Source organism: Hyla sarda, chromosome 13, assembly GCF_029499605.1.
Source record: "Hyla sarda isolate aHylSar1 chromosome 13, aHylSar1.hap1, whole genome shotgun sequence".
Lineage (NCBI taxonomy): Eukaryota > Metazoa > Chordata > Amphibia > Anura > Hylidae > Hyla > Hyla sarda.
Genome location: NC_079201.1, coordinates 854,610 through 880,013, shown reverse-complemented (window position 1 = coordinate 880,013; position 25,404 = coordinate 854,610). Strand labels below are relative to the sequence as shown.

Sequence of the window (25,404 nt, the reverse complement as noted above, 5' to 3'; positions counted from 1 at the left end):
CCTCAGGTGTGTGATATGATGCCTCAGGTGTGTGATATGATGCCTCAGGTGTTTGATATGATGCCTCAGGTGTGTGATATGATGCCTAAGGTGTGTGATATGATGCCTCAGGTGTGTGATATGATGCCTCAGGTGTGTGATATGATGCCCCAGGTATGTGAAATGATTCCTCAGGTGTGTGATATAGTGCCTCAGGTGTGTGATATAGTGCCTCAGGTGTGTGATATGGTGCCGCAGGTGTGTGATATGATGCCTCAGGTGTGTGATATGGTGCCTCAGGTGTGTGATATGATGCCTCAGGTGTGATATGGTGCCTCAGGTGTGTGATATGATGCCTCAGGTGTGAGATATGGTGCCTCAGGTGTGCGATATGGTGCCTCAGGTGTGTGATATGATGCCTCAGGTGTGTGATATGATGCCTCAGGTGTGTGATATGATGTCTCAGGTGTGTGATTTGATTCCTCAGGTGTATGATATGATGCCTCAGGTGTGCGATATGGTGCCTCAGGTATGCGATATGGTGCCTCAGGTGTGTGATATGATGCCTCAGGTGTGTGATATGGTGTCTCAGGTGTGTGATATGATGCCTCAGGTGTGTGATATGATGCCTCAGGTGTGTGATATGGTGCCTCAGGTGTGTGATATGGTGCCTCAGGTGTGTGATATGGTGCCTCAGGTGTGTTATAGGGTGCCTCAGGTGTGTGATATGGTGCCACAGGTGTGTGATAGGGTGCCTCAGGTGTGTGATATAGAGCCTCAGGTGTGTGATATAAAGCCTCAGGTGTGTGATATAGTACCTCAGGTGTGTGATATGGTGCCTCAGGTGTGCGATATGGTGCCTCAGGTGTGTGATATGATGCCTCAGGTGTGTGATATGATTCCTCAGGTGTGTGATATGATGTCTCAGGTGTGTGATATGGTGCCTCAGGTGTGTGATATGATGCCTCAGGTGTGTGATATGGTGTCTCAGGTGTGTGATATGATGCCTCAGGTGTGTGATATGGTGCCTCAGGTGTGTGATATGGTGCCTCAGGTGTGTGATATAGAGCCTCAGGTGTGTGATATAGAGCCTCAGGTGTGTGATATGATGCCTCAGGTGTGTGATAGGGTGCCTCAGGTGTGTGATATGGTGCCACAGGTGTGTGATAGGGTGCCTCAGGTGTGTGATATGGTGCCACAGGTGTGTGATATGGTGCCTCAGGTGTGTGATATAGAGCCTCAGGTGTGTGATATAAAGCCTCAGGTGTGATATAGTGCCTCAGGTGTGTGATATGATGCCTCAGGTGTGTGATATGGTGCCTCAGGTGTGTGATATGATGCCTCCGGTTATTTAACATTCATATGTGGAGGAATAGTTACATTCATACAATTACGAGCGGCCCTATGAAGGCGGCCATAAGGCTGATGTGGCCCTAAATTTGACACCTCTGTCTTAGAGGGTTTATAGTAATGACAGGTTCCCTTCAAGAGACAGTAAATTATTTGACTTTAATGCTGAAGATTTCCTACCTATTCAGTTCAGCCAACACCTGAAAAAGAGCAATGGAGATCTGAGGAATAAAACAAAAGATATGTAAAAAAATAATAATAAAATGTTACAAAAGAACAAAGGATATGTACAAAAATTATAATAAAATGTTACAAAAGAACAAAGGATATGTAAAAATAAAAATAAATAAATAATAATAATAATAATAAAATGTTTCACCTTCATCTGCCATACACACCAGATAAGTGTCATCTGAACCTGACAATTTTGGAAGTACCAGCCGACCATGTAATGTGCAGGGCCTCCACCCTCCCCAATGGGAACACATGTATGCTCAGCTAAGCAGAGCATGTATGTGTATGGGAGTTGGAGATGGAAAACATAGCCATCGGTTATTTTATGTGTATGGCCAGCTTTATAAAGACTGCAATTGTATAATAAAATATCTTAATGCAATGTAATACAATAAATATAAAATAATCTAAGGCAATAGCACAATATGCAATAATACAATCTAACAACATAATGTAACACAATGTAAGATAATGCAATATAATACAGCATATATACTGTGCTGTCATGTACTGTAATATAATAATGCAATTTAATGCAGCGTTACCACATAGAGTAAAGTACTGCAATACGATATAATAACACAATACCATGTAATAACATAATACAAAGTAATATCATACAATGTGCTGTAATATAATGTAATATAATAAAATATAGTGTGACAATATTATAGAAATTATCATACATTGTGTTGTAATATAATATAATAAAATATAGTGTGATAATAATATGGAAGTGATCCTACATTGTGCTGTAATATAATGCATTCCAATATATTGTAATATAATAAAATATTGTGTGATAATATAATAGGTATTATAATCATACATTGTGCTGTAATATGATTATTATGATGTAATATAAAATATAGTGTGATAATATTATATAAAATAATATCATACATTGCGCAGTAATATAATAAAATATAATCATATAGAGTAATAATACTTAATGTACTGTAATATAACATAATAATATAATAAAACACAATACTACACTAAAATAGGAGCTGATGCACTGGCTGAGGATGATAACTCACTGGATGCAGACGACCCCGGAGACCTGTGGGTAAGGACCCCGCAGCTTTATAAAGTCCTCGGCTAATCCCGAATGTTTATCCTTCCTCTATAATTGGAAATCACCCCCCCCCCATACTGACTTTTTTCTTTTGCTTTATACTTTATATATAGATATGATGTCGCTTTCTCTATTTTGTTTCAACTTAAGAATTTGGCAAAGGTGAACGGGAGTCACGACCTCTGGGCTTAATAATAGGATTATCACCTTAAAATACTCCAGAGCGCCTCCCAGTGACCACAGGACGACATGCCTGCTCAGTGCTGGATCAGTACAGGGGTATAAAGGAGAACAGGTCACTAGATGCTTGTGAAGGTATACACCACGATCCTTTATGTCAGGGGTCTCAAACTGGTGGCCCTCCAGAAGTTGCAAAACTTCAACTCCCAGCATTCCCGACTGCCATTAGCTGAAGCAAATGGCTGTTTGAGATCCCTGTTTTGCAACATCTGGAGGGCTGCCATTTTGAGACCCCTGCTTTATGTGCAGCATCACTTGTGTCCTGTGCATGAAATACTCAAGACTCAGCCTCCTCTGAAGTGTAGACCTCTCTGCACCATGCGATGGGTTAAAGGCCATAAAGCTGGAGGAACCTTTAAACCAGATCTCTGCGTGGGTTCAGGCCCAGGACACAAGATCATCTCCAGAGGAAGCAGAAACACTAATAGTGATAAGAGGCTGCACTACTGTCTATAGGAGGAGAAACACTAATAGTGATCACAGGCTGCACTACTGTCTATAAGAGGAGAAACACTAATAGTGATCACAGGCTGCACTACTGTCTATAAGAGGAGAAACACTAATAGTGATCACAGGCTGCACTACTGTCTATAGGAGGAGAAACACTAATAGTGATCACAGGCTGCACTACTGTCTATAGTAGGAGAAACACTAATAGTGATCACAGGCTGCACTACTGTCTATAGGAGGAGAAACACTAATAGTGATCACAGGCTGCACTACTGTCTATAAGAGGAGAAACACTAATAGTGATCACAGGCTGCACTACTGTCTATAGGAGGAGAAACACTAATAGTGATCACAGGCTGCACTACTGTCTATAGGAGGAGAAACACTAATAGTGATCACAGGCTGCACTACTGTCTATAAGAGGAGAAACACTAATAGTGATCACAGGCTGCACTACTGTCTATAGGAGGAGAAACACTAATAGTGATCACAGGCTGCACTACTGTCTATAGGAGGAGAAACACTAATAGTGATCACAGGCTGTACTACTGTCTATATGAGGAGAAACACTAATAGTGATCACAGGCTGCACTACTGTATATAGGAGGAGAAACACTAATAGTGATCACAGGCTGCACTACTGTATATAGGAGGAGAAACACTAATAGTGATCACAGGCTGTACTACTGTCTATAGGAGGAGAAACACTAATAGTGATCGCAGGTTGCACTACTGTCTATAGGAGGAGAAACACTAATAGTGATCACAGGCTGCACTACTGTCTATAGGAGGAGAAACACTAATAGTGATCACAGGCTGCACTACTGTCTATAGGAGGAGAAACACTAATAGTGATCACAGGCTGCACTACTGTCTATAGGAGGAGAAACACTAATAGTGATCACAGGCTGCACTACTGTCTATAGGAGGAGAAACACTAATAGTGATCACAGGCTGCACTACTGTCTATAGGAGGAGAAACACTAATAGTGATCACAGGCTGCACTACTGTCTATAGGAGGAGAAACACTAATAGTGATCACAGACTGCACTACTGTCTATAGGAGGAGAAACACTAATAGTGATCACAGACTGCACTACTGTCCATAGGAGGAGAAACACTAATAGTGATCACAGGCTGCACTACTGTCTATAGGAGGAGAAACACTAATAGTGATCACAGGCTGCACTACTGTCTATAGGAGGAGAAACACCTAATAGTGATCACAGGCTGCACTACTGTCTATAGGAGGAGAAACACTAATAGTGATCACAGGCTGCACTACTGTCTGTCACGATGCCGGCTGGCAGGTAGTGGATCCTCTGTGCCAGAGAGGGATTGGCGTGGACCGTGCTAGTGGACCGGTTCTAAGTCACTACTGGTTTTCACCAGAGCCCGCCGCAAAGCGGGATGGTCTTGCTGCGGCGGTAGTGACCAGGTCGTATCCACTAGCAACGGCTCACCTCTCAGGCTGCTGAAGATAGGCGCGGTACAAGGGAGTAGACAGAAGCAAGGTCGGACGTAGCAGAAGGTCGGGGCAGGCAGCAAGGATCGTAGTCAGGGGCAACGGCAGGAGGTCTGGAACACAGGCTAGGAACACACAGGAAACGCTTTCACTGGCACAATGGCAACAAGATCCGGCAAGGAAGTGCAGGGGAAGTGAGGTGATATAGGGAAGTGCACAGGTGAAGACACTAATTGGAATCACTGCGCCAATCAGCGGCGCAGTGGCCCTTTAAATCGCAAAGACCCGGCGCGCGCGCGCCCTAGGGAGCGGGGCCGCGCGCGCCGGGACAGGACCGAGGGAGAGCGAGTCAGGTACGGGAGCCGGGGTGCGCATCGCGAGCGGGCGCTACCCGCATCGCGAATCGCATCCCGGCTGGAAGCGGAATCGCAGCGCCCCGGGTCAGTGGATCTGACCGGAGCGCTGCAGCGGGGAGAGTGTAGCGAGCGCTCCGGGGAGGAGCGGGGACCCGGAGCGCTCGGCGTAACAGTACCCCCCCCCTTGGGTCTCCCCCTCTTCTTAGAGCCTGAGAACCTGAGGAGCAGACTTTTGTCTAGGATGTTGTCCTCAGGTTCCCAGGATCTCTCTTCAGGACCACAACCCTCCCAGTCCACTAAAAAAAAAGTTTTCCCTCTGACCTTTTTAGAGGCTAAGATCTCTTTGACAGAGAAGATGTCCGAGGAGCCGGAAACAGGAGTGGGAGGAACAGATTTGGGAGAAAAACGGTTGAGGATGAGTGGTTTAAGAAGAGAGACGTGAAAGGCATTAGGGATACGAAGAGAAGGAGGAAGAAGAAGTTTGTAAGAGACAGGATTAATTTGACACAAAACTTTAAAAGGACCAAGATAGCGTGGTCCCAACTTGTAGCTAGGGACACGGAAGCGGACATATTTAGCGGAGAGCCATACCTTGTTTCCAGGGGAAAAAACGGGAGGAGCTCTTCTTTTCTTATCTGCGAACTTCTTCATGCGTGATGAAGCCTGTAAGAGAGAATTTTGGGTCTCTCTCCATATGATGGAAAGGTCACGAGAAATTTCATCCACAGCGGGTAGACCAGAGGGCAAGGGGGTAGGGAGGGGGGGAAGAGGGTGACGGCCGTACACCACGAAAAATGGGGATTTGGAGGAAGATTCAGAGACTCTGAAGTTATACGAGAATTCGGCCCATGGAAGGAGATCTGCCCAGTCATCCTGGCGGGAGGAAACAAAATGTCGCAAATAATCACCCAAGACCTGGTTAATTCTTTCTACTTGTCCATTGGACTGGGGATGATATGCAGAAGAAAAATTTAATTTAATCTTGAGTTGTTTACAGAGAGCCCTCCAGAATTTAGACACGAATTGGACACCTCTATCCGAGACGATCTGCGTAGGCAACCCGTGAAGACGAAAAATGTGTACAAAAAATTGTTTAGCCAACTGAGGCGCTGAAGGAAGACCAGGAAGAGGGATGAAATGTGCCATTTTGGAGAATCGATCAACGACCACCCAAATAACAGTGTTGCCACGGGAAGGGGGTAAATCAGTAATAAAATCCATACCAATCAGAGACCAAGGCTGTTCGGGGACAGGCAGGGGATGAAGAAAACCAGCGGGCTTCTGGCGAGGAGTCTTATCCCGGGCACAGATAGTGCAGGCTCGCACAAAGTCCACAACATCCGTCTCCAGAGTCGGCCACCAATAGAAGCGGGAGATGAGTTGCAGAGATTTCTTGATGCCCACATGACCTGCGAGATGGGAGGAGTGACCCCATTTGAGGATTCCGAGGCGTTGGCGTGGAGAAACAAAGGTCTTTCCTGGAGGAGTTTGCCTGATGAAGGCAGGAGAAGTGGAGATCAGGCAGTCAGGTGGAATGATGTGTTGCGGAGAGAGTTCAACTTCTGAGGCATCCGAGGAACGAGAGAGAGCATCGGCCCTAATGTTCTTATCGGCAGGACGAAAGTGAATCTCAAAATTAAACCGGGCAAAGAACAGAGACCACCGGGCCTGGCGAGGATTCAGCCGTTGGGCAGACTGGAGGTAGGAGAGGTTCTTGTGGTCGGTGTAAATAATAACTGGAAATCTTGATCCCTCCAGCAGATGCCTCCATTCCTCAAGTGCTAATTTAATGGCTAGAAGCTCTCGATCCCCGATGGAGTAGTTCCTCTCCGCCGGAGAGAAGGTCCTAGAAAAAAAACCACAAGTGACGGCATGCCCGGAAGAATTTTTCTGTAGAAGAACAGCTCCAGCTCCCACTGAGGAGGCATCAACCTCCAGTAGGAAGGGTTTGGAAGGGTCAGGTCTGGAGAGCACGGGAGCCGAAGAAAAGGCAGACTTGAGTCGTTTAAAGGCGTCTTCCGCTTGAGGAGGCCAGGACTTGGGATCGGCATTTTTTTTGGTTAAAGCCACGATAGGAGCCACAAGGGTAGAAAAATGTGGAATAAATTGCCTGTAATAATTGGCGAACCCCAAAAAGCGTTGGATAGCACGGAGTCCGGAGGGGCGTGGCCAATCTAAGACGGCAGAGAGTTTGTCTGGATCCATTTGTAGTCCCTGGCCAGAGACCAAATATCCTAGAAAAGGAAGAGATTGGCATTCAAACAGACATTTCTCAATTTTAGCATAGAGTTGATTGTCACGAAGTCTCTGAAGAACCATACGGACATGCTGGCGGTGTTCTTCTAGATTGGCCGAAAAAATTAGGATATCATCCAGATATACAACAACACAGGAGTATAACAGATCACGAAAAATTTCATTAACAAAGTCTTGGAAGACAGCAGGGGCGTTGCACAGGCCAAAGGGCATGACCAGATACTCAAAGTGTCCATCTCTGGTGTTAAATGCTGTTTTCCACTCATCCCCCTCTCTGATGCGGATGAGGTTATAGGCGCCTCTTAAGTCCAATTTAGTAAAGATGTGGGCACCTTGGAGGCGATCAAAGAGTTCAGAGATGAGGGGTAGGGGGTAGCGGTTCTTAACCGTGATTTTATTAAGACCGCGGTAGTCAATGCAAGGACGTAGGGAGCCATCTTTTTTGGACACAAAGAAAAATCCGGCTCCGGCAGGAGAGGAGGATTTACGGATAAAGCCCTTTTTTAAATTTTCCTGGACGTATTCAGACATGGCAAGAGTCTCTGGGGCAGAGAGAGGATAAATTCTGCCCCGGGGTGGAGTAGTGCCCGGGAGGAGGTCGATAGGACAATCATAAGGCCTGTGAGGAGGTAGAGTCTCCGCTTGTTTTTTGCAGAAAACATCCGCGAAGTCCATATAGGCCTTAGGGAGACCGGTTACTGGAGGAACCACAGAGTCACGGCAAGGGTTACTGGGAACCGGTTTTAGACAGTCCTTGGAACAAGAGGGCCCCCAACTCTTGATCTCCCCAGTGGACCAATCCAGGGTTGGGGAATGAAGTTGAAGCCAGGGAAGTCCAAGGAGAATTTCCGAGGTGCAATTGGGGAGGACCAAAAGTTCAATCCTCTCGTGATGAGATCCGATGCTCATTAGAAGGGGCTCCGTGCGGAAACGTATGGTACAGTCCAATCTTTCATTGTTTACACAATTGATGTAAAGGGGTCTGGCGAGACTGGTCACTGGGATGTTGAACCTGTTGACGAGAGAGGCCAAAATAAAATTTCCTGCAGATCCAGAGTCCAAGAAGGCCACAGTAGAGAAGGAGAAGGCAGAGGCAGACATCCGCACAGGCACAGTAAGACGTGGAGAAGCAGAGTAGACATCAAGGATTGTCTCACCTTTGTGCGGAGTCAGCGTACGTCTTTCCAGGCGGGGAGGACGGATAGGACAATCCCTCAGGAAGTGTTCGGTACTAGCACAGTACAGGCAGAGGTTCTCCATGCGGCGTCGTGTCCTCTCTTGAGGTGTCAGACGAGACCGGTCGACCTGCATAGCCTCCACGGCGGGAGGCACAGGAACAGATTGCAGGGGACCAGAGGAGAGAGGAGCCGAGGAGAAGAAACGCCTCGTGCGAACAGAGTCCATATCTTGGCGGAGCTCCTGACGCCTTTCGGAAAAACGCATGTCAATGCGAGTGGCTAGGTGAATAAGTTCATGAAGATTAGCAGGCATTTCTCGTGCGGCCAGAACATCTTTAATGTTGCTGGATAGGCCTTTTTTAAAGGTCGCGCAGAGGGCCTCATTGTTCCAGGATAATTCTGAAGCAAGAGTACGGAATTGTACGGCATACTCGCCAACGGAAGAATTACCCTGGACCAGGTTCAACAGGGCAGTCTCAGCAGAAGAGGCTCGGGCAGGTTCCTCAAAGACACTTCGGATTTCCGAGAAGAAGGAGTGTACGGAGGCAGTGACGGGGTCATTGCGGTCCCAGAGCGGTGTGGCCCAAGACAGGGCTTTTCCAGACAGAAGGCTGACTACGAAAGCCACCTTAGACCTTTCAGTGGGAAACAGGTCCGACATCATCTCCAGATGCAGGGAACATTGGGAAAGAAAGCCACGGCAAAACTTAGAGTCCCCATCAAATTTATCCGGCAAGGATAGGCGTAGACCAGGAGCGGCCACTCGCTGCGGAGGAGGTGCAGGAGCTGGCGGAGGAGATGACTGCTGAAGCTGTGGTAGTAACTGCTGTAGCATAACGGTCAGTTGAGACAGCTGTTGGCCTTGTTGCGCTATCTGTTGTGACTGCTGGGCGACCACCGTGGTGAGGTCAGCGACAACTGGCAGAGGAACTTCAGCGGGATCCATGCCGGATCTACTGTCACGATGCCGGCTGGCAGGTAGTGGATCCTCTGTGCCAGAGAGGGATTGGCGTGGACCGTGCTAGTGGACCGGTTCTAAGTCACTACTGGTTTTCACCAGAGCCCGCCGCAAAGCGGGATGGTCTTGCTGCGGCGGTAGTGACCAGGTCGTATCCACTAGCAACGGCTCACCTCTCAGGCTGCTGAAGATAGGCGCGGTACAAGGGAGTAGACAGAAGCAAGGTCGGACGTAGCAGAAGGTCGGGGCAGGCAGCAAGGATCGTAGTCAGGGGCAACGGCAGGAGGTCTGGAACACAGGCTAGGAACACACAGGAAACGCTTTCACTGGCACAATGGCAACAAGATCCGGCAAGGAAGTGCAGGGGAAGTGAGGTGATATAGGGAAGTGCACAGGTGAAGACACTAATTGGAATCACTGCGCCAATCAGCGGCGCAGTGGCCCTTTAAATCGCAAAGACCCGGCGCGCGCGCGCCCTAGGGAGCGGGGCCGCGCGCGCCGGGACAGGACCGAGGGAGAGCGAGTCAGGTACGGGAGCCGGGGTGCGCATCGCGAGCGGGCGCTACCCGCATCGCGAATCGCATCCCGGCTGGAAGCGGAATCGCAGCGCCCCGGGTCAGTGGATCTGACCGGAGCGCTGCAGCGGGGAGAGTGTAGCGAGCGCTCCGGGGAGAAGCGGGGACCCGGAGCGCTCGGCGTAACACTGTCTATAGGAGGAGAAACACTAATAGTGATCACAGGCTGCACTACTGTCTATAGGAGGAGAAACACTAATAGTGATCACAGGCTGCACTACTGTCTATAGGAGGAGAAGCAATAATAGTGATCACAGGCTGCACTACTGTCTATAGGAGGAGAAACACTAATAGTGATCAGAGGCTGCACTACTGTCTATAGGAGGAGAAACACTAATAGTGATCATAGGCTGTACTAATGAATATAGGAGGAGAAACACTAATAGTGATCACAGGCTGCACTACTGTCTATAGGAGGAGAAACACTAATAGTGATCACAAGCTGCACTACTACCTATAGGAGGAGAAACACTAATAGTGATCACAGGCTGCACTACTGTCTATAGGAGAAGAAACACTAATAGTGATCACAGGCTGCACTACTGAATATAGGAGGAGAAACACTAATAGTGATCACAGGCTGCACAACTGTCTATAGGAGGAGAAACACTAATAGTGATCACAGGCTGCAGTACTGTCTATAGGAGGAGAAACACTAATAGTGATCACAGGCTGCACTACTGTCTACAGGAGGAGAAACACTAATAGTGATCACAGTCTGCACTACTACCTATAGGAGGAGAAACACTAATACTGATAACAGGCTGCACTACTGTCTATAGGAGGAGAAACACTAATAGTGATCGCAGGCTGCACTACTGTCTATAGGAGGAGAAACACTAATAGTGATCACAGGCTGCACTACTGTCTATAGGAGGAGAAACACCTAATAGTGATCACAGGCTGCACTACTGTCTATAGGAGGAGAAACACTAATAGTGATCGCAGGCTGTACTACTGTCTATAGGAGGAGAAACACTAATAGTGATCGCAGGCTGTACTACTGTCTATAGGAGGAGAAACACTAATAGTGATCACAGGCTGCACTACTGTCTATAGGAGGAGAAACACTAATAGTGATCACAGGCTGCACTACTGTCTATAGGAGGAGAAACACTAATAGTGATCACAGGCTGCACTACTGTCTATAGGAGGAGAAACACCTAATAGTGATCACAGGCTGCACTACTGTCTATAGGAGGAGAAACACTAATAGTGATCACAGGCTGCACTACTGTCTATAGGAGGAGAGACACTAATAGTGATCACAGGCTGCACTACTGTCTATAGGAGGAGAAACACTAATAGTAATCACAGGCTGCACTACTGTCTATAGGAGGAGAAACACTAATAGTGATCACATGCTCCACTACTGTCTATAAGAGGAGAAAGACTAATAGTGATCACAGGCTGCACTACTGTCTATAGGAGGAGAAACACTAATAGTGATCACAGGCTGCACTACTGTCTATAGGAGGAGAAACACTAATAGTGATCACAGGCTGCACTACTGTCTATAGGAGGAGAAACACTAATAGTGATCACAGGCTGCACTACTGTCTATAGGAGGAGAAACACTAATAGTGATCACAGGCTCTACTACTGTATATATGAGGAGAAACACTAATAGAGATCACAGGCTGCACTACTGTCTATAGGAGGAGAAACACTAATAGTGATCACAGGCTGCACTACTGTCTATAGGAGGAGAAACACTAATAGTGATCACAGGCTGCACTACTGTCTATAGAAGGAGAAACACTAATAGTGATCACAGGCTGCAGCACTACTGTCTATAGGAGGAGAAACACTAATAGTGATCACAGGCTGCACTACTGTCTATAGGAGGAGAAACACTAATAGTGATCACAGGCTGCACTACTGTCTATAGGAGGAGAAACACTAATCGTGATCAGAGGCTGCACTACTGTCTATAGGAGGAGAAACACTAATAGTGATCATAGGCTGTACTAATGAATATAGGAGGAGAAACACTAATAGTGATCACAGGCTGCACTACTGTCTATAGGAGGAGAAACACTAATAGTGATCACAAGCTGCACTACTACCTATAGGAGGAGAAACACTAATAGTGATCATAGGCTGCACTACTGTCTATAGGAGGAGAAACACTAATAGTGATTACAGGCTGTACTACTGTCTATAGAAGGAGAAAAACTAATAGTGATCACAGGCTGTACTACTGTCTATAGGAGGAGAAACACTAATAGAAATAACAGGCTGCACTACTGTCTATAGGTAGGAGAAACACTAATAGTGATCACAGGCTGTACTTCTGTTTATAGGAGGAGAAATACTAATAGTAATCACAGGCTGCACTACTGTCTATAGGTAGGAGAAACACTAATAGTGATCACAGGCTGTAGTACTGTCTATAGGAGGATAATCACTAATAGTAATCACAGGCTGCACTACTGTCTATAGGAGGAGAAACACTAATAGTGATCACAGGCTGCACTATTGTCTATAGGAGGAGAAACACTAATAGTGATCACAGGCTGCACTACTGTATATAGGAGGAGAAACACTAATAGTGATCACAGGCTGTACTACTGAATATAGGGGGAGAAACACTAATAGTGATCACAGGCTGCACTACTGTCTATAGGAGGAGAAACACTAATAGTGATCACAGGCTGTACTACTGTCTATAGGAGGAGAAACACCTAATAGTGATCATAGGCTGTACTAATGAATATAGGAGGAGAAACACCTAATAGTGATCACAGGCTGCACTACTGTCTATAGGAGGAGAAACACCTAATAGTGATCATAGGCTGTACTACTGTCTATAGGAGGAGAAACACTAATAGTGATCACAGGCTGTACTACTGTCTATAGGAGGAGAAATACTAATAGTGATCACAGGCTGCACTACTGTCTATAGGAGGAGAAACACTAATAGTGATCACAGACTGCACTACTGTCTATAGGAGGAGAAACACTAATAGTGATAACAGGCTGCACTACTGTCTATAGAAGGAGAAACACTAATAGTGATCACAGACTGTACTACTGTCTATAGGAGGAGAAACACTAATAGAGATCACAGGCTGCGCTACTGTCTATAGGAGGAGAAACACTAATAGTGATCACAGGCTGCACCACTGTCTATAGGAGGAGAAATACTAATAGTGATCACAGGCTGCACTACTGTCTACAGGAGGAGAAACACTAATAGTGATCACAGGCTGGACTACTGTCTATAGGAGGAGAAACACTAATAGTGATCACAGGCTGTACTACTGTTTATAGGAAGAGAAACACTAATAGTGATCCCAGGCTGTACTACTGAATATAGGGGGAGAAACACTAATAGTGATCACAGGCTGTACTACTGTCTATAGGAGGAGAAACACTAATAGTGATCACAGGCTGCACTACTGTCTATAGGAGGAGAAACACTAATAGTGATCACAGGCTGCACTACTGCCTATAGGAGGAGAAACACCTCATAGTGATCACAGGCTGCACTACTGTCTATAGGAGGAGAAACACTAATAGTGATCACAGGCTGTACTACTGAATATACGGGGAGAAACACTAATAGTGATCACAGGCTGTACTACTGTCTATCGGAGGAGAAACACTAATAGTGATCACAGTCTGCACTACTGTCTATAGGAGGAGAAACACTAATAGTGATCACAGGCTGCACCACTGTCTATAGGAGGAGAAACACTAATCGTGATCACAGGCTGCACTACTGTCTATAGGAGGAGAAACACTAATATTGATCACAGGCTGTACTACTGTATATAGGAGGAGAAACACTAATAGTGATCACAGGCTGCACTACTGTCTACAGGAGGAGAAACACTAATAGTGATCACAGGCTGCACTACTGTCTATAGGAGGAGAAACACTAATAGTGATCACAGGCTGCACTACTGTATATAGGAGGAGAAACACTAATAGTGATCACAGGCTGCACTACTGTCTATAGGAGGAGAAACACTAATAGTGATCACAGGCTGCACTACTGTCTATAGGAGGAGAAACACTAATAGTGATCACAGGCTGTACTACTGAATATAGGGGGAGAAACACTAATAGTGATTACAGGCTGTACTACTGTCTATAGGAGGAGAAACACTAATAGTGATCGCAGGCTGCACTACTGTCTATAGGAGGAGAAACACTAATAGTGATCACAGGCTGCACTACTTCCTATAGGAGGAGAAACACCTAATAGTGATCACAGGCTGCACTACTGTCTATAGGAGGAGAAACACTAATAGTGATCACAGGCTGTACTACTGTCTATAGGAAGAGAAACACTAATAGTGATCACAGGCTGCACTACTGTCTATAGGAGGAGAAACACTAATAGTGATCACAGGCTGTACTACTGTCTATATAAGAAACAATAATAGTGATCACAGGCTGCACTACTGTCTATAGGAGGAGAAACACTAATAGTGATCACAGGCTGTACTACTGTCTATAGGAGGAGAAACACTAATAGTGATCACAGGCTGCACTACTGTCTATAGGAGGAGAAACACTAATAGTGATCACAGGCTGTACTACTGTCTATATGAGAAACACTAATAGTGATCACAGGCTGCACTACTGTCTTTAGGAGGAGAAACACTAATAGTGATCACAGGCTGTACTGCTGAATATAGGGGGAGAAACACTAATAGTGATTACAGGCTGTACTACTGTCTATAGGAGGAGAAACACTAATAGTGATCGCAGGCTGCACTACTGTCTATAGGAGGAGAAACACTAATAGTGATCACAGGCTGCACTACTGCCTATAGGAGGAGAAACACCTAATAGTGATCACAGGCTGCACTACTGTCTATAGGAGGAGAAACACTAATAGTGATCACAGGCTGTACTACTGTCTATAGGAGGAGAAACACTAATAGTGATCACAGGCTGCACTACTGTCTATAGGAGGAGAAACACTAATAGTGATCACAGGCTGTATTACTGTCTATATAAGAAACACTAATAGTGATCACAGGCTGCACTACTGTCTATAGGAGGAGAAACACTAATAGTGATCACAGGCTGCACTACTGTCTATAGGAGGAGAAACACTAATAGTGATCACAGGCTGTACTACTGTCTATAGGAGGAGAAACACTAATAGTGATCACAGGCTGCACTACTGTCTATAGGAGGAGAAACACTAATAGTGATCACAGGCTGTACTACTGTCTATATGAGAAACACTAATAGTGATCACAGGCTGCACTACTGTCTATAGGAGGAGAAACACTAATAGTGATCACAGGCTGCACTACTGTCTATAGGAGGAGAAACACTAATAGTGATCACAGGCTGTACTACTGTCTATATGAGAAACACTAATAGTGATCACAGGCTGTACTACTGTCTATATGAGAAACACTAATAGTGATCACAGGCTGCACTACTGTCTATAGGAGGAGAAACACTAATAGTGATCACAGGCTGCACTACTGTCTATAGGAGGAGAAACACTAATAGTGATCACAGACTGCACTACTGTCTATAGGAGGAGAAACACTAATAGTGATCACAGGCTGTACTACTGTCTAACACTAATAGTGATCACAGGCTGTACTACTGTCTAACACTAATAGTGATCACAGGCTGTGAACACAGGTGCCATAGAGACTGGTGAATTGTGTAAATAATGATAATAGCACAATTGCTTTACCTCTGTATTTCACCCATTGGATGTACAGTGTAATGGGGGGATCTGAATCTGACACCACATGAAACATGAATCCAGGCAAGAGCTTTAGTTATAATGGTGATCACTGTGCAATATGTCGTGTACTAGGCCTCTAAACATTTTTATGAACAACCTTGGAGGAAACATTACTGAAATATCCCTGAGACGAGGCAGCTGCTGCACATTACTGACCCGCTAAGTGTGTGAGGCCATATTGCTGTTATCATCCATTCCAATCTGTCCTCAGCAATAAGACGCCTGCTGTGTGATTTCCTGCATCACCCCGGATCGCATCACTATGACTGACAATATATTACTGATCCTGAGTTATATACTGTAACTCTTTTTATTATAAAAATACAAAACACATCCAATACAAAACATAAAACAAAAACAAGCTTAACCAGCTATAACAAACATAACAAAAATAAAATTACAAAAACAAACTGCCTAACCGGCCAGCCCAAATTTACTAAAATACACTTTTTTCTTTTCTTTTCCTCATACCAAAATAACTCACACAAACACACATACAAATAAAAAAAACATGAACAGAAAAATAGCCCAACTTGGCTTATAAAAAATATATAAACATAAAATTCAGCACGACTTGGCTATAAAAATAAAGCAAAAAGGAACATAAAAGTAGCACAACTGGCTATAACTCAAAAATTATCCTTACCCAGGGGAGAGAAGAAAAAAAAAATAATAATAATAATAATTACTAAGCACAACTCGCTAAAAAAAAAATACTTGATACAAAATAATGCTCTGCCTCCCAGCCAGAGATCCACCGGTGAAAGAGGGGCAAGGAAAAAGCAGCGCGGAGATGTGGCCGGAAAGAGGGCCCACAGAGCCCAGCCCCACGCACCGCCCCCGCACGGCCGCAAGGCAACCGAAGCACGCCCAGCGCGGCAAGGAGCCGAGGACGGCCAAAGAGGATCTGCGCACGGCCCAGAATCCGGCGAGCGCTGGACTCAAAAAGAGCAAGCCAGAACCGAAGAGAAGGAGAACACCGCCGAAGAGGGACACCGGAGGGGAGCAGCCCCCCCAAGGAGAAACATAAACATACACAAACATACACATAAACACATATGACACCACTTTACTACTGGCACGACTGCCACTATACACTATAGAATATAAAACAATATAAATACAAAACACAATATATACAAAACACAATATATACAAAAATCACAGAAAATATACAAAATATAATAAATACACTACAGAAAACAACAGAAAACACCTACACTAAAACTATCCCCTCACCCACACCACCCCTCCTGTACATGGGTTAGAGTCCATACCGTCCATACAGTTCTCAAAGTACAGTCCTTAACTGACCCATGTCAGGTCCCTAAAACACCTGTTACGCCGAGCGCTCCGGGTCCCTGCTCCTCCCCGAAGCGCTTGCGGCATTTCTCTCCCTGCAGCGCCCCGGTCAGACCCGCTGACCGGGAGCGCTGCACTGACATGGCCGGCGGGGATGCGATTCGCATAGCGGGACGCGCCCGCCCGCGAATCGCATCCCAGGTCACTTACCTGTCCCGGTCCCCGGCTGTCATGCTCTGGCGCGCGCGGCTCCGCTCTCTAGGGCGCGCGCGCGCCAGCGCTCTGAGATTTAAAGGGCCAGTGCACCAATGATGGTGCCTGGCCCAATCAACCTGATTAGCTTGCACCTGTTCCTTGCCCTACTTATACCTCACTTCCCCTGCACTCCCTTGCCGGATCTTGTTGCCTCGTGCCTTGAGAAAGCTATTACTGTGTTACCCATACTGTGTTCCTGACCTCCTGCTATTCCATATTGACTACGAACCTTGCCGCCTGCCCCGACCTTCTGCTACGTCTGACCTTGTCTCTGCCTAGTCCTTCTGTCCCACGCCTTCTCAGCAGTCAGCGAGGTTGTGCCGTTGCCAGTGGATACGACCTGGTTGCTACCGCCGCAGCAAGACCATCCCGCTTTGCGGCGGGCTCTGGTGAATACCAGTAGCTACTTAGAACCGGTCCACCGGCACGGTCCACGCCTATCCCTCGCTGACACAGAGGATCCACTATCAGCTAGCCGAATCGTGACAACACCACTCAAAAAAAAAAAATATATATAAAAAAAATAATAATAATAATAAAACACCCACAAATACACCCTCCCCACCTAACACTCCTCCCAACCAACTTATATACAAACTTATACACTCTGAACCACAACCCCCTTTAGGCCCAAGTTTGGTTGCCTGAAAGCCCTTCATACCATGTCTACTGAAAACAAAACAAAAAGCTAATGTGCACATGCATCAGCCCACCACCAGGGAGAAGGATGGCAGACCTGATACATAAATGATTTTATACTCTTTCCCTAACTCCCCCTACAATTCTCCCTAATTCTATCCCTACAATAAATCTGACCCTGCCCTCACCCTATCTCTACCCCCATAACACTGCCCCTAATCAAAATAGAGAAGCCCTACTGGTACCAAGACTGCCATACTCCAAAGACCTGATCTTCCCGAGGTCACCGGTGATGTTCCTACAGACCTCCACCTCGGAGAGGATTTTCTGTTGGGTCGACACTAAGCACCGTGCATTCCACGTGTAGTACCTAACCACTAAACTGACTAAGAATAAAGTGCCTCGATCTCGGCCACCCAGGTTCCTGAATGCCCCATAAGCCCAATTCGGATAGGCAAGGCTGGCAAGTTGACTCCAGCCGAGGGAAGCGCCCACCCTGTTGTAGACCCCTATGTTAAAGGTACAATGAAGCAGGAAGTGGTCCATGCTTTCCAGCGTGTCCCCGCACTCTTCTCGGGGACATCCCCGGTCATCAGATCTCCTGCACTTCAGATTGTCCCTTACACATAGCTTCCCCTGAAAGCAGCGCCAGGCCAAGTCCCAAAACTTCTGGGGGATCCTTTTCATGTTTAAAAGATACAACCCCACTCTCAGATCCCGACCTGGGCAGTCCCTGAGCGCCAGAGGCTTCTGGAAGTGGGTCAACAGAACCCATTTGTCAAGGAGACGCCTTGACTGGGTCCTGATCTCCCACACTCCCAGACCCCACCGACGTATCGCCTTCAGAGTCGGGGTAGCGTAAGCTGGAAGACATCCATGGGGTGTACGGAGGTCCTTCACTTGCCCTCCTGTCTCCCATTCCTGGAAAAAAGGCCGAAACCATTCCCTGCAGGAGAGTACCCACGGAGGAGCCCTCTCTTTCCAGAGGTTTGCAATGTTGGCTTTCAAGAAGGTGTTCGTTAAGAACACCACAGGGTTTACCATAGATAAACCCCCTAGTCTCCTCGTGCGGTACGTAACCTCCCTCTTGACTAGGTTCAACCTGTTCCCCCATAACAGTTGGAAAAACAGGCTGTAGACCCTAGTGTAGTAAGCCTCTGGCAAGATACATACGCTGTCCAGATAGATGAACAAGGGGAGCAGGTATGATTTGATCAGGTGTACCCTTTCCCTGAGGGTCATAGACCGACCCTTCCACTGGTTCCCCCTCTGAGTGGCATCCTGGAGCTTACCATCCCAGTTTTTGGTGGGATAATCATCCTGGCCGAGTGTGATGCCCAGAATTTTTGCTGACTCTTGGAGCCCTGGAAGGGTGTCCAGGAGATCAAATGTGGGATCTCCCCCTCCCAGCCAGAGACTTTCACACTTATCCCGGTTGATCTTGGACCCGGATGCCTCCGAGTAGCGGTCCACCTCTGACATCACCACATCGACCTCCTCCCGTGAGGAGATGAAAATAGTGACATCATCAGCATACGCCACCACTCTCTGGGCGACATCCGGCTCCGCCAGAGTCATCCCGACTCCCGCTAACGGCCCACAATCTACCCTCCGGACGAAGGGATCGATTGCGAACACGTATAACAGCGGGCTCAAAGGACAACCCTGACGGACTCCGGATCCCACCACAAAAGAGCGGCCAGACCACCCGTTCACCAGCGGGAAACTCTCTGCCCCTGCATATAAGGTGAGAAGCCAATTCACAAAAGTACTCGATAAGCCATATCTCAGTAGGACGGACCAGAGGTACTCGTGGTTCACCCGATCAAATGCTTTGGCCTGATCCAAGGACAGCATGTACCCCTTCCAGAGACCCGCACTACTCCGCTCCACTGCCTCCCTGACACTGAGGACAGCACTTAAGGTGCTTCGGCCTGGAACAGAGCAGTGCTGGGCCCCCGAAAGGAGCCATGGTGCAAACTTCACCAGCCGATTAAACAGTATCTTGGCCAGAAGCTTCCTGTCCATATTGAGAAGAGCTATGGGCCTCCAATGCTCAATCCGGCTAGGATCTTTACCCTTTGACAGAAGAATCAGGGCTGACCTCCTCATTGACTTTGGTAGAGTGCCCTAGGAGAGACACTTATTGAATACCTCAGTCAAGAGGGGAGCTAAAGACTCCATAAAGGTCCTGTACCACTCGGATGTTAAGCCATCCGGACCTGGCGACTTCTTGGGGGCGAGCCCCTCGATCGCCAGTATCACTTCCTCTTCCCTGATTTCTTCTGCCAAAACATCAAGAGAAGGGTCTACCCCTGGCTCAGGAATAGTTTCAGCCAGGAAAGCCGACATCCCGTCTCGATCTAGATCCTTCCTTCCCAAGAGGTGCGAGTAGAAGGATCTGACGACCTCTAGGATCCCTGATCTGGACCGATTCAGAGATCCTGTACTATCAATCAGTCCTGAGACCACTTTACTACTCACTGACATCTTACAGTTCCTGTAAGGGTCGGGCGAGCGGTACCTCCCGTAATCCCTCTCAAAAACCAAAGATGCGTGTCTATCGTACTGACACCTCATCAGCAAGGACTTCACTCTGGAGATATCCTCCCGGCTACCTCCAGTCGAGACAAGGAGCTTGAGTTTCCTCCTCAGACCCTGATACAGGCGGTACCTATTCAGGGACCTGAGGCTCGAGAGCTGACGGAAGAACCCCACAACCCGCTTCTTGAATATCTCCCACCACTCTGACTTACTACTACTACAAAGGTCCAGTAAAGGTATCTGACTCTGAATAAAATCCTCAAAGGACTGTCTTATCTCCGCTTCCTCCAGGGGGGACGAATTCAGCTTCCAATAACCTTTACCCATCCGGGGGGTCTCTGAAACATTCAAGGAAAACAAAATCATACAGTGATCAGAGAATTCCACCTCAACCACGGACACTGCAGAAGAGACTGCTTCCTCCTTTAAATAAAACCTGTCTAACCTAGACCTGCAGCTACCTCGATGATAGGCGAAACCCACGTGGCCTGAGGGGCTCCGGATGTGGGCGTCCTCAAGGCGAGCTTCCCTAACTATATTATTGAGGGCTATGCTATCGTAAGCCAGCGGACCATTGGAACCTCTCCTATCTTGGGACCTCGTGACATTATTGAAGTCCCCTCCAAAAATCACTTGCCGGCTAGTAAAAAGGAAGGGCTTAATCCTCATAAAGAGATCTTTGCGGCCCCACTTGGTTTGTGGGGCGTAGATGTTAATGAGCCGGAGCTCTTGCCCCTTCGTGAGGACATCTAAGATCAGGCACCTCCCCATTTCTAACTCAATAACCCGTCGGCATTCAACCGGAGCGGTAAAAACGACCGCCACCCCACTGTACGGCTCAGCCGCAAGAGACCAGTGGGAGGGCCCGCGCCTCCACTCTCTTCTGGCTTTAACTAGAGAGGCTAGATCTGACAATCTGGTCTCCTGAAAATCAAAGGCTGCGAATCTAGCCGTATCCGACTTTATACTGGCACAGTTAAAGGATGCCAGCGTCAATGGGGTGAGTGCCACCATCATGGGTAATTGAGTTTGACGGCCTCACCTTTATTTTTTCTTCCCCTTCTTCTTCGTCCCCTCATCCCCAGAAGAAGAAGAAAGGGCAGGACCGCATTTACCTCTTTTTTTGGACTCGGTCTGGACCATATGGTCCCCGTCTCCGTCCGACCCCGGTCTAGCCCTGCCCTCCGAGGAAGGTGCCTCAACAGGACAGGGCCCAGTTCCCCCCAGAGGCTCTTTCTCCCTAGGCACCCCGCCCTCACCTTCCCCCTCCAAGGAGGGGGAGGAGATGTTATCAAGGACGAGGTACCAGTTTGACCGGTCAACCAGAGGGGAGGCAGTCAGGCTTCCGTTTTGGACCCGGCCCGCAGTACGAGGGAGAGAGGGCTTGGACCTCTTCTTTCTCCCTTTCCTTTTGCCCTTGTCTTTCTTTTTGGCCTTCTGTGCACTCTCCTCATCCACACTTTCATAGTGGGAGGAATCAGAAGAGTCGGCCATATTGCCTTCCTCTTCGCCTCTCCTCATCCAGCGCGTCCTCCTCCAGGGCTTCAGTAATTTCAGGGCCAGCTTCAGGAGCAGGGGCCGGAGCTACCCCCGTCACTTGGGCACTCTCCAGCTCCCTACTCCTCCTCCGATTTTCCTCCCGCCTTAGTTTGGCGGGGCCCTTCCTCCTCACTAGCCCTGGTGCGCCCCCATCCCTGCTCGTACCCTCTCCAGCCGAGGCACCTTCACAGCTCTCCCCAGCCGGAGCGGCCGCCGCACGGGCAAAGGCGCTAGGACAACGGCTAAAAGGGTGCCCGAGGACACCACACAGATGGCAACGGATCTGCCTACAGGATGCGGCCAGATGACCCACCCCACCACACAAAGCACAGACCTGTACAGTACAGGCTGCGCTAAAATGGGTGGGGCTATCGCACCTGTGACAGACCTTAGGCTGCCCCTGGTAGAAGACCTGGATCCTGTCACGTCCAAAGAAGGCGGCTGACGGAATGTGGGCAACCGTACTCCCTGAACGCCTGAGTTTGACGGAAAACGTCCAGGCCCCGGACCAGATCCCGTGCTCATCAAAGTTTTTCTTGGGCATGTCCGTCACATCCCCATACCGACCGAGCCAGGTCATGATGTCATAACAAGAAAGTGACTCATTACGGGTCAAAACGGTCACCTTCTTGACTGAGTTCTGACGGGAAATCGCCTTTACGGCAAAATCCCGCCAGCCGGGTTCGTTCTTCACCACCTCGTAGTTTGACCAGAAGAGTTCGAGACCCTCTTGCCGAACGAAACTGACGTCAAACTCGGACGAACCGTAGGGTTGGATACGGGCAAAGATGTCACTCGCCCTGAATTCCATCTGGAGGAGGAGCTCAACCACTTTAGCGCGTGGTGGGCACGCATCCTCACCCCTCCAAATCATACAGACCACATTCCTGCGGTTATTGTCCTGCCCGGTTGTCGGGAGGGACCAGACCACCTCCCCATTCTGCTCTCAGAAAGCCCCGCTCCACCAGAGGAACGGGGTATGGCAGTTTGGGGGAGCCCGCAGCCTGAACCAGCTTTGCAGCTGGCCCATGCATATTGCACCGTCTCCATGGTCTTTCGTTTCTTGGACCTCTGCTGGACCACCACATCCTCACACTCATCGTCCCCAAAGGTGAAATTCTGGAGGTGGGCTGGGGACTCTTGCATCACAATTGCACCTCAATAGACCCCTAGCCTCACCCTCCACATCATCCTCCTCACTCTCGCTTGGTGGTAGTGCCACCTGTCCAGCCTCAATGTAGCTGTCCTGGGTCTGGGTGTCACAGGGAGCAGCTACAGGCATAGCATCAACTTCCACACATTGTGCATGTTCCTCCACCTTCTCATCTTCCTCCTTTACATGTTCACCACCATCCTCACTATCTTCACCGCCACTACTCTCGCCATCATCCACCTCCACCTTACCTGGGGATTTCATGGCGGCAAACCGATCACAGTTGATCAGTTTCTCCTTAAAGAGACCGCTCCCCTCCAGTATCTCCGCTCTCCTCGCCTCCAGCTTCACAATCTCGCCTCTCAGCGATGTTATCCTTCTCTTCAGTTCTGGCTTGCTCTTTCTGGATCCAGCGCTCATCAGACTCTGGGCCGCATGCAGATCCTCTCTGGCCATCCTCAGTTCCCTGCCGCGCTGATAATACTCGGCAAACCTTGCGGCCAATGCGGGAGCAGTACGTGGAGCTGGACTCCCCGGGCCCACTCTCCGACCACATATCCACACTGCTTTTCCGTGTCCTTCTTCCACCTGTGGATCTCTGGCTGGCACCCGTAACCTGGGAAGCAGAGCCTGCATTTCTATAGACTCTGCCAGATCTTCACCCGGCCGGAACAATGGCTGTCGAAGTTTTCACTCCACTCCCCGCTAGCCTAGAACGGGAAGTGGAACCATGAGGCTCCATTGCAGGAGGCTCTTCCCCAGGAATCTGCCACCTCCCTGGGAAAGCAGGTGGAAAAATCAGCCTCTCTCCTCTGGAAGTCTGGAGTCTCAGGAGCTCAGCAACAGACAGACACACCTAGTGACCACACCCTCCAGAGCTGTACTCACTATTCTGCTGGTGAGGTCACTGTGTATATACATTACATTACTTATCCTGTACTGATCCTGAGTTATATCCTGTATTATACTCCAGAGCTGTACTCACTATTCTGCTGGTGAGATCACTGTGTATATACATTACATTACTTATCCTGTACTAATCCTGAGTTATATCCTGTATTATACTCCAGAGCTGTACTCACTATTCTGCTGGTGAGATCACTGTGTACATACATTACATTACTTATCCTGTACTGATCCTGAGTTATATCCTGGTTGACACTCAGCTTTACTAGACTCTCAGGTGGCATATCAGCGGTCAGGTGGTGGTACAACTCTTGCAGTCCTATCACTATGTTTAACCCTTAGTTTTGTGATGGACACAGGATGCTTAGCGCTCTACACGGGATGAGGACTCTATAGTCAGCAGCACATACCTGGCGTCCGGCCTCTGGTTGGCAAGAAGTCTTGAAAACTAAACGTTGATCCCAGGTGCCAGGCATTGTCCATGATATATGCCATCCTGCTGCTCAACCTTTATGCCAAGAGAAGATAGCGCAGAGGTCAGATCCTCGAGAGACTCCACTTGTGGATACCAGGGATTTAGGACTCTGTCATCAGTATCTGCTGCGCTAACCTGTTGGTACAGGGTTATGGTGCAGGTGACACTGATGAAAAACATACTGTGCACAGTGACGTCTGATGTTCTGGAGATCTGTGCACAGTGATGTCTGAGGTTCTGGATATCTGTGCACAGTGACGTCTGAGGTTCTGGAGATCTGTGCACAGTGATGTCTGATGTTCTGGGGATCTGTACATGGTGATGTCTGGTGTTCTGGGGATCTATGCACAGTGACGTCTGATGTTCTGGAGATCTGTGCACGGTGACGTCCGGTGTTCTGGGGATCTGTGCACAGTGACATCTGGTGTTCTGGAGATCTGTGCACAGTGACATCTGGTGTTCTGGAGATCTGTGCACAGTGACATCTGGTGTTCTGGAAATCTGTGCACGGTGACGTCCTGTGTTCTGGAAATCTGTGCACGGTGACGTCCTGTGTTCTGGGGATCTGTGCACAGTGACGTCTGATGTTCTGGGGATCTGTGCACAGTGATGTCTGATGTTCTGGAGATCTGTGCACGGTGACGTTCTGGGGATCTGTACATGGTGATGTCTGGTGTTCTGGGGATCTGTGCACAGGGACGTCTGATGTTCTGGAGATCTGTGCACAGTGATGTCTG

The 25,404-nt window shown here is 48.0% G+C and overlaps 1 protein-coding gene across 2 annotated transcripts in view; it reads right to left on the bottom strand.

Moving 5' to 3' along the window:
- LOC130297380 (myosin-3) overlaps window positions 1-25,404 on the bottom strand; it is a 151,237-nt gene that overhangs the window by 95,022 nt on the left and 30,811 nt on the right. Inside the window, exons 1-2 of one of the 2 annotated variants that reach the window (XM_056549793.1) lie at window positions 24,603-24,984; window positions 1,510-1,550 (exon numbers count right to left, since the gene is read on the bottom strand). The gene's annotated coding sequence lies outside the window, so the exon portion shown is untranslated. Of the gene's footprint in view, window positions 1-1,509; window positions 1,551-24,602; window positions 24,985-25,404 lie in introns of those variants that run through there. The other variant, XM_056549794.1, reaches the window with a different exon arrangement.